The sequence below is a fragment of the Rhinoderma darwinii genome, chromosome 3 (assembly GCF_050947455.1).
Source record: "Rhinoderma darwinii isolate aRhiDar2 chromosome 3, aRhiDar2.hap1, whole genome shotgun sequence".
NCBI lineage: Eukaryota > Metazoa > Chordata > Amphibia > Anura > Rhinodermatidae > Rhinoderma > Rhinoderma darwinii.
Window position 1 is genome coordinate 370,900,104 of NC_134689.1, and position 9,925 is coordinate 370,910,028.

The window sequence follows — 9,925 nt, forward strand, 5'->3', positions numbered from 1 at the left end:
CTACGTAATTCTAGGACGCAAAAATGATTGGCAAAATTGCTGGGACTTTTTCTATCCCCCCCCAAAAAAAAGTTAATAAAGGTTAATCAATAAAGTATATTTACCCCAAAAGTGTGCTATTAAAAAAAAAACTTGTCCCGCAAAAAACAAATCCTTATACAGCTATGTCGAAGCAAAAATAATAAAGTTATAGCTCTTGGAATAAGATTATGGAAAAACTTAAAAAATAGCTTTGTCATTAAGGCCTAAAATAGGCTGGTCACGAAGGGGTTAAAATACCACCATACTGTGACTGAATAATATCACCCTAAATATCCCCATACTGTGATCAATTTATCATATAGTGACTAAATAATACCACCATACTGTGACTAAATAATACCACCATATTGTGACTGAATTTTATCACCATGAATATTACCAAACTGTGATCAATTATTACCATAATATAGGACAGAATAACACCACCATACAGTTACTGAATACTACCACCATAACGTGATTGAATAATACCATCATATTGTAACTTCATAATACCAACATAATGTGACTAAATAATACCACCATACTGTGATCAATTATTACTATCATATAGTGACTAAATAATAGCACCATACTGTAACTAAATAATACACCATACCTGAATAATACCACCATACAGTTACTAAATGGTACCAACCTTTTACCAGCATTGAATAGTGCTACCATAACTATAACCAATTTTTATCACCATACCGTGACTTAATAATACTATTATATGTGACATAATATTAACACCATACTCCTCATCTTGCTGTCACCTTTAAGGCTGGGTTCACACGAGCATGTTCGGTCTGTAATGGACGGAACGTATTTCGGCCGCAAGTCCCGGACAGAACACACTGCAGGGAGCCGGGCTCCTACCATCATAGTTATGTACGACGCAAGGAGTCCCTGCCTCTCCGTGGAACTACTGTCCCGTACTGAAAACATGATTACAGTACGGGACAGTTGTCCTGCAGCGAGGCAGGGACTTCTAGCATCGTACATAACTATGATGCTAGGAGCCCGGCTCCCTGCATTGTGTTCGGTCCGGGACTTGCGGCCGAAATACGTTCCGTCCATTACGGACGTAACATGCTCGTGTGAACCCAGCCTAACAGTACCATCTTACTGCACTCTTTAATAGTGCCCCCAACACAGCACTACATCACTACGTCTGTCAGTCACAATGACCCCTGTCGGACGCCATGCCCCTGTTAACCCAAGATTGCCCCAATGTTGGGCCTATTTTGCGCTCTCCCCCTCATGCCAGCTGCAATTCCCCCCCCCCCCCATGCTCCAATGTCAGTTTCTGTACAGGGACAGGGAAGCAGAAACAATTTAATATTTAATTGTATGCGCGTCATGAGAATGTAGATCCAATTTCAAGTTGCGATCATCAGGACACTTGGAACCTGGGCCTAACAACGCAACGGTTGTCCTATTGATCTATTGTATCAAAGGGGGAGAATACATATAGCGCAAGACACGGCCTACTATGGAGGAATACACTAAGGACACGAGCATGTTCGGTCCGTAAAGGACGGAACGTATTTCGGCCGCAAGTCCCGGACCGAACACACTGCAGAGAGCCGGGCTCCTAGCATCATAGTTATGTACGACGCTAGGAGTCCCTGCCTCGCTGCGGGGCAACTGTCCCGTACTGTAATCATGTTTTCAGTACGGGACAGTAGTTCCACGGAGAGGCAGGGACTCCTAGCGTCGTACATAACTATGATGCTAGGAGCCCGGCTCCCTGCAGTGTGTTCTGTCCGGGACTTGTGGCCGAAATACGTTCCGTCCTTTACAGACCGAACATGCTCGTGTGAATCCAGTCTAACCCCCACACCACTAAAAAGTGATCTGGTTAGCAATTCCATGTCACATTTGTGGACCTCTGCGACAGCAACATATAACATCTTATGTAAAAATAAACTAATATAGAGTGAAAGACAGGATACAGGAGGTATCAGGAATTTTGAGGCAGATTATGACCTGTCTGCACTCTCTTTGTCATGTATTTTGTGGCGTTTTTCGGCTGCGGCCTTTGATGTCCACGGGCAAAACTTGCCACAAAAAACACTTTTACTACCTCCCATTGATGTAAATGGGAGTTTAGAGACGGAAACGCCTCGAGAAAGGGCATGACGCTTCTTTTTCCCATGAGCGTTTTTTTTCTGCATGCGGGAAAAAACGCTTCCGCCTCCCATTGAAATCAAGGAGAGGCGATTTCGGCCATTTTTTGGAGCGGTTTCTGACGCTGTGTGAACAGGGTCTTAGTATATCCGTGACAGACTACCGGCCCCTTGTGGGCTCAAGATATACCCACCCTTATTGAAAATGTAGTAACTATTGACTGAATATACCAGCCACTGCTTGGCATTCATTTAATGTTTTTTTTGTGTTTTTACATATATACCAATACCTATAATATCACTATGACTGGAAATAAAAATTGGCCGTATGAAGCAGACTATAATATTACAAAAAAAAAAATTTACTTTACCATGGTAATCTTGAAACGCCAACTTGCCACAGCCTGTATTATTTGGGTGCGTCTGCTACTATCATTTATAGAAACCATCTTATAACTGATATAGACATAATCAAATCTTCAGCCTCACATGAAAGACCAGGACATATCCATAAAAAACAAGTCCATACAACAGAACTTATTATTTGAAGAAGCACTTGTGATTAAGTGAAGGGTAGTGAGGTTTTTCTCTTACTGGGCACTTTATTTTACTGTTAGGCGCTCCCTTTGGGCTCGCGTTTGGTCACGTGACCTACACTCTGACCACCCATATACCTGGACGGACGACAAGTACGCTCAGAGGACAATTCATTAGTGCCATCATGCTTGTAATAGATGGTTTTAGGATTAGTAGGTAGTGGACACTAGGTGGTTTTTCTGCAGTCACCTACATACTAAAGATGGCATTCCAGCACTTGCACACCATGGTGGTAGAGAACATGGCCTCTTGCCTTTAGTATCACAGTGATGGACATATCTGGGCCTGGCTAATACCACAGGAATCCAACCCGCCTATTTCTAGTGGTTTAAGGTTGTGACAGCTTTAAAATGGAGTAAGGAATGACTTAAAGGGGTTGCCTCGTAAAGAGACTGGGAAGCCGCGGCTGGCAATTTATCATCGCTGCAGGTGAAATATAGCATTCAATTCCTTTCTTTCAGATGAATGGATGACCATGAAATGCCTGGACAAGTAGGATCCAATCTGGCCTAAATGAAGACATCCATATGCCCTACAAGATTCAAGTAAAATGGTCCACTATGGTTCTGATGTCAATCAAATCTATAAAGCGAGCCATTGGCTATCCTGTCATCGCATAATGACCCAAATTTACTAATGATGTCTTATAGTTAGACAGTGTAAACCTAGACCAGGAGGGCACAAGCAGGGCCGGCCTTAGGATAGATGGCGCCCCATACAAAATTATCTTTTGGCCCCCCACCCCATCATAAAAAAAATGCCCCATAAAAAAAAGTATAATGCCCCCCACAGTATAATACCCTATATAGTGCCCTCACACAGTATAAAGCCCCTTTAGTGCCCCCCATATAGTATAATAATAATATTTAATAGTATAATATATTATAAACCCTTCAAGGACACAGTATTTTGTCCTCTAATTGTGCCCACACAGTATTATGCCCCCTAAGTGCCACACACAGTATATTGCCCCCTGTTGTACCCCTACACAGTATAATGTCCGCTTAGTGGCCCACACACAGTATAATGCCCCCTCCCCTGACTGCCACACAGAGCAGACTTGTATTTAATGCCCCCCTGTGGATTGTGCCGTACAGCCTCCCTGTAGACAGTGCCATAATCCCCCACCTCCTCTTTGTAGATTGTGCAATACAGCCCCCCACCTCCTCCTTGTAGACACTGCCCCTAAACAAAAAAAAAATTGTACTCACCCGTTCCCATGACGAACTGAGCTGTTCCACGACGGGATCCTTGCGTAGGCCGGTGTGATCCTGTAGCCTAGTACAGAGTTTCCCAACCTTTTCGGACTCAATGCACCACTGGAAAAATAAAATTTCCTCAGGGCACCCCTACCAAAAATTGTTTCGAGAAATACAGAAAACGGCTTAAAAAAAACAAGCACTACACTTGTAGGGTATGTTCACACAGCGTTTTTTGTAAGGCCAAAAAATCTGCCTCAAAATTCCTTCAGGAATTGACAGCGTTGTTTGACCTTTTTTTTTTTTTTGCGTTTTTTTTTTAAACGGTTGTAGCTAATGCAAAAGACGCACGCAAAAAAAGCACTCCAAACGGGCGCCGCAGGTATTTTCTGCCTTCTACTAATTTTCAGTTAGCGCTCAGAGTTGGAAACCACTTGAAGACTAAGGCTGGGTTCACACGACCTATTTCAGACGTAAACGAGGCGTATTATGCCTCGTTTTTCGTCTGAAAATACGGCTACAATAAGTCGGCAAACATCTGCCCATTCATTTGAATGGGTTTGCCGACGTACTGCGCCGACGACCTGTCATTTACGCGTCGTCGTTTGACAGCTGTCAAACGACGACGCGTAAAATGACTGCCTCGTCAAAGAAGTGCAGGACACTTCTTTGCAACGTAATTTGAGCCGTTCGTCATTGAAGTCAACGAAGAGCAGCTCAAGATTACGAGCGTCAAAGACGCCTCGCATAATACGAGGAGGAGCTTTTACGTCTGAAAAGAGGCAGCTGTTTTCTCCTGAAAACAGTCTGTCTTTTCAGACGTAAAAGACAGTTCACGTGTGCACATACCCTATCAGCCCAACGCTCACAAGTAAAATAACCATCAGCCCCCCACTCACAGTAAAATGACCATCAACCCGCCACTCTCACTAAAATGACCTTCAGCCTGCCACTCACAGATTCCCCCTGTAGATAGTGCCACACAGTTCCTTGTAGATAATGCCACACAGCCCCCTGTAGGTAGTGCCACACAGCCCCTTATAGATAATGCCACACATTCCCCTATAGGTAGTGCCACAGAGCCCCCTGAAGATAGTGCCACATAGCCCCTTGTAGGTAGTGCCACACAGCCCTTGTAGGTAGTGCCACACAGCCCCTGTAGGTAGTGCGACACAGCCACCTTGTAGGTAGTGCCACACAGCACCCTGTAGATAGTGACACAGCCCCCTTGTAGGTAGTGCCACACAGCCCCCTGCTAGGAAGTGCCACGCAGCCCCCTTGCAGGTAGTGCCAAGCAGCCCCCTTGCAGGTAGTGCCACACAGCCCCCTTGTAGGTGGTGCCACACAGCTCCCTTGCAGGTAGTGCCACATAGCCCCCTTGTAGATAGCACCCCTGCCTTCCTGTCAATAGTAACTCCCTGAAGGAGCGGAATCCCCCTGTGGCCGGGGCAGAGTGCTTGATATCTCTGTCCATATATGGACAGTGACATCAGGGGCAACTCCTGAAGCGAAATCCCACCCACAGCATTGCCGATACTGTGACCTGGGATTCCATGCCAGGAGAAGCCCCTGTCGTCTATGTCCATTTATGGACAGTGATGTCACTGGCTTCTCCTGGAGTGGAATCCCCGGTCACAGCGTCGGGGATTTCACTACAGGAGAAGCCCGTGACGTCTCTGTCCATTTATGGACAGTGATGTCAAGGGCTTCTCCTGGAGTGGAATCCCCAGTCACAGAGTCGGCAAAGCTGTGGACGGGGATTCCGCCTCAGGAGTTGCCCCTGATGTCACTGTCCATATATGGACAGTGACATCAAGCGCTCCATCTAGGAGTGGAATCCCCAGTCACACGGGGATTCCGCTCCTTCAGGCAGCTACAGTGGCACTAGTAGATAGCAGAGCAGGGAGATACCACTGTAAAAGCGGCTGCTAGCGTTGCCGCTGGCCATGGGGGGGCCTGTCCCGACGTCGCCGCTAGCAGCCGCTATGGCTGCTACAGCGGTAGCGACGCCACTAAGTGAAGAAGCGCCTGGGGGGAAAGGCGGCTGCTGAGTCGCCGGGCCCCGTTGCTTCTGAGACAAGCAGGGGAAGGGAGCCAGCGCAGTGCCCCCTTCCACCTGCTGGAGTGATGCGCCCTGTGCAATGGCACAGGTCGCACACCCCTAAGGCCGGCCCTGGGCACAAGATGCGTCAAATTTATCACAGTGGTGCATAATCATTTTGCCGCATCTTGCATGACCTGTTAGAGACTAATCTTCCTTAGAGCCTTTTGGTTTGGTTTATTTTGCACCAGAATTTTGCGCCAGCTTTTTGGCACACATTGGCGCATTTTAAGACATCCCCTTTCCGGCAAACCACATCCTTTCCAGCTAAGTAACACCACCTTTTCGTAACATTTTTATAAAGTGTCTAGTGAGGTGCAAACATCCAAACTGCACCAAGTAGTGCCATTTTCTAGACCCAGACACAATAGTAAATCTGTCCCGATGTGTGCTGGCAATGTTGAGCTGTGTCCAACATACGGTTGATTGTACAGACTCAACTTGAAACAACCACTCAAACAATCAGGTTACCGCAGAAGGGTCACCTACTGCCGCTATGTTAGCATGGATGGATCCTATCTTCCGTACAACAGCCATCAGCATGTAACCATATAAGTCGGAGTTAAAAATGTTCTGCGAAATATCGTTCGTATAAGGGTATGTTCAAAAACGTCTGAAAATACGGAGCTGTTTTCAGGAGAAAACAGCTCCAGAATTTCAGACGTTTTTACAAGTACACGCGTTTTTCGTGGCGTCTTTTACGGACGTAATTTGGAGCTGTTCTTCATTGGAGTCAATGAAAAACGGCTCCAATTACACCCAAGAAGTGTCCTGCACTTCTTTTGACGAGCCGTAATTTTACGCGCCCTCTTTTGACAGCGACGCGTAAAATGATAGCTCGTCTGCACAGAACACCGTAAGACCCATTGCAAGCAATGGGCAGATGTTTGCCGACGTATTGGAGCCGTCTTTTCAGACGTAATTCGAGGCGTAAAACGCCTCCATTACGTCTGAAAAGAGGTCGTGTGCACATACCCTTACAGATCTTTGTTGTACAGATCCAGAAAACGATAGTCCACTCTGGTCCCATATAGTACCTATAGAGTCCAAAAAGTAAAAATATTAACATTCCCCATCCCACGCTGTATTACAGTGATATTCTCCCCTAGTAGGTACTCTGTGTGCTGCCATACAGGGCCCGTGTGTGATGCAAAGCCATGTGCATGGACTCTTAGGCTGGGTTCACACTTTTGAGGCAGATTTTCCTCTGCCTGCACACCGATTTTCGCTGAGTTTTTTGCCCGCGGCCATTGAGCACCGTGGGCATAAAACGCAGCGAAATATGCTTTCTCTGCCTCCCATTGATGTCAATGGGAGGTCAGAGGCGTAAACGCGTAAGAGCGTAAAGATAGGGCATGTCCCTTCTTTTTCCCGCGAGCTGGTTTTTCCGCTAGAAGGAAAAAAACGCCTCCGCCTCCTATTGAAATCAATAGGAGGCATTTCTGGCCGTTGTTTGGCGCGTTTTTGACGCGGTTTCCGAGTTTAAAAAAGTATAAAAAAACTCTGTGTGAACTGGCCCTTAGGCAAGGTTCACACATAGTGTTGAAGACACGCTGCAGAATTAGAATGGAAATCCAGGTCTAATTTTGTCACGTATTCGGCCACATACCAATAGGTGAATCTGCGGGCTGGACCATTGTACTGAACAAGCACTTTTTACATTTTGCTTCACGCCTATTTCCTGATAGATTGTGAGCAGGGTCTCCACTCCTCTTGTTTGCATTGTTAATTAGGTTTGTTACTATGTAATGTCTGATATTGTCCGCACATGTACCCTCTGAATTGTAAAGTGCTGCGGAATATGTTGGTGCTGTATGAATGAAAATTATTATTATTAGTCTGCATGCTACACATCTGAAAGTCCACTCATTTATTCACTTGCATTGTTCTGTACTTTATTGCGGAATTTTTGTGTGATTTCCGCAACCAAAAATACTTATCGCTCCCGTGCTGTTTTAAGCATGAGAGCCACCGACTGCTGGTCAAGGTCCACTTAAGGCCCCATGCACACGACCATAACAACGCCCGTAATTACGGACCGTAATTCCAGGGCCCATTCATTTCCATAGCCGACAGACACCTTCCCGTATGTCTACGGGAGGGTGTCCGTGCCGTAGAAACCTGCCGAAAAAAATAGGACATGTCCTATTTTTTTATTTTATGGACCGTGCTCCCATACTTTATAATGGGAGAACGGCCCGTAAAAACGTCCGGCTTTTACGAGTCGGAATTATGGGGACGGTCCTGTGCATGAAGCCTAAGGGAATTACTCAGCAGTCTAGGTTCTTTGTGGGTCTATTTTATTGTCTTTTGGGATTGCTGTGCTCCTTCCATCCCAATAAATCACTGTGGAGTGTGAGGTTTTTCTTCTTTGGACTCCCTCCAGCAAGTGGAAAGGAGCTCTTCGTCCTCCCTCCCCTTAGTTGGTAATACGTTCTAGTTGCATCATTTATAATAAAAAATTAATAAAAAAATGTTTGTATATTGTGCATTTGTTATATTCTATATATTTATATAATTTTATATTGCGGTTGTCATAGCTGGCAGTGTGGAAGGACCTTATTCCGTTCCGGTGAGGGAATAGGAGTCACCTAACGTACCTACTAAGACGTCCCCACTACGGCTTCGGTGGCGGGGCATGTGAGGTGATGAGTACAAGAAGAACTAGGTCTTAAGTAAATAGTCCTTGAACAAGATTCTCCATACTTGTAAATAAAGCTGTGGCCTACCCCCACTTGTTTTTACCCACAATGATGCCTCTGTGTCTTATGTTATATGGTGTTAAGCTGAACACAAAACGGGTTTTGTTGTCTCGGCAGTCGCGATGTGTGAATAGGCTAGCTATGGACATAATGGTCGTCAATGATTCATTTTTTTCACTATGTTACTATAAATGATCAGTCACAACACTTATCATCCATTAGTGCAACACTAGTAGAATGCGGGGCAGACGCAAAGGCATGATATTTCCCACTATATTTCATAACAGAAGCCACAGTGCTGTGGTGAATCTGATGTACGATAGATACAAGAGGCCCTCAACGCATCCCATTGTCTTATAATAGGGACATCAGGGTTCCGTCAAGGTTGAGCTATTCTTGTTGTCAAAACCAATGGAACTGCCAACAGAAGCTACAAATGCAACCCTGAACAGAAATGTGAACACAGCCTCAATAGTGCTAGGAATACCATCACATACAGCTGACAACCTACTTATGATGCCCATTTCATTAAAAAAAAAAGTAAAAAATAAAAACTAATACTTCGTACTGTTTTTCATTTTGAATTCACTTGGAACCAGGGGCGTAACATGGGGGACATACATGGGGCTCACAGCAACATTTGACCCAATTCACATAGACACAAATATATACACTGACCAGCCCAACCTCATGCCTAATATTGCGTTGGTATCCATTGTGCCACCCAAACAGCTCTGATCCATGGAGGCACGGACTCCCCAAGACCCCTGGGGGTGTCCGGTTGGTATCTGGCACCAAGATGTTAGCAGCTGAACCTGTAAGTCCTGTTAGTTGTGAGGTGGGGTCTCCATGGATGAGACTTGTTTTTCCAGCACATTCCACAAATGTTCGATCGTATTGAGATCTGCGGAATGTGGAGGCCGAGTCAACACCTTGAACTTTTTGCCATGTTCCTCAAACCCTTCCTGAACAATTTTTGCAGTGTGGCAGGGCGCATTATCCTGCTGAAAGAGGGCACTGCCATTATGGAATACCATTGCCATTAAGGGGTGTACTTGGTCTGTAACAACAATTAGATAGGTGGTACGTGTCAAAGTAACATCCATATGAATGCCAGGACCCAAGATTTCCCAGCAGTACATTGCCCAAGTAAGTGAAGTTCACGCATCA

General features: G+C 45.4%; 1 long non-coding RNA gene across 2 annotated transcripts in view; it reads left to right on the plus strand.

Moving 5' to 3' along the window:
• LOC142748275 (uncharacterized) overlaps positions 1-8,793 on the plus strand; it is a 46,040-nt gene extending 37,247 nt beyond the window's left edge. For both annotated transcript variants that reach the window (XR_012882212.1, XR_012882213.1), the window contains exons 2-3: positions 3,215-3,298; positions 8,594-8,793. This is a non-coding gene — a long non-coding RNA (uncharacterized LOC142748275). The remainder of the gene's footprint in view (positions 1-3,214; positions 3,299-8,593) is intronic.
• Positions 8,794-9,925: the final 1,132 nt, after the last annotated feature.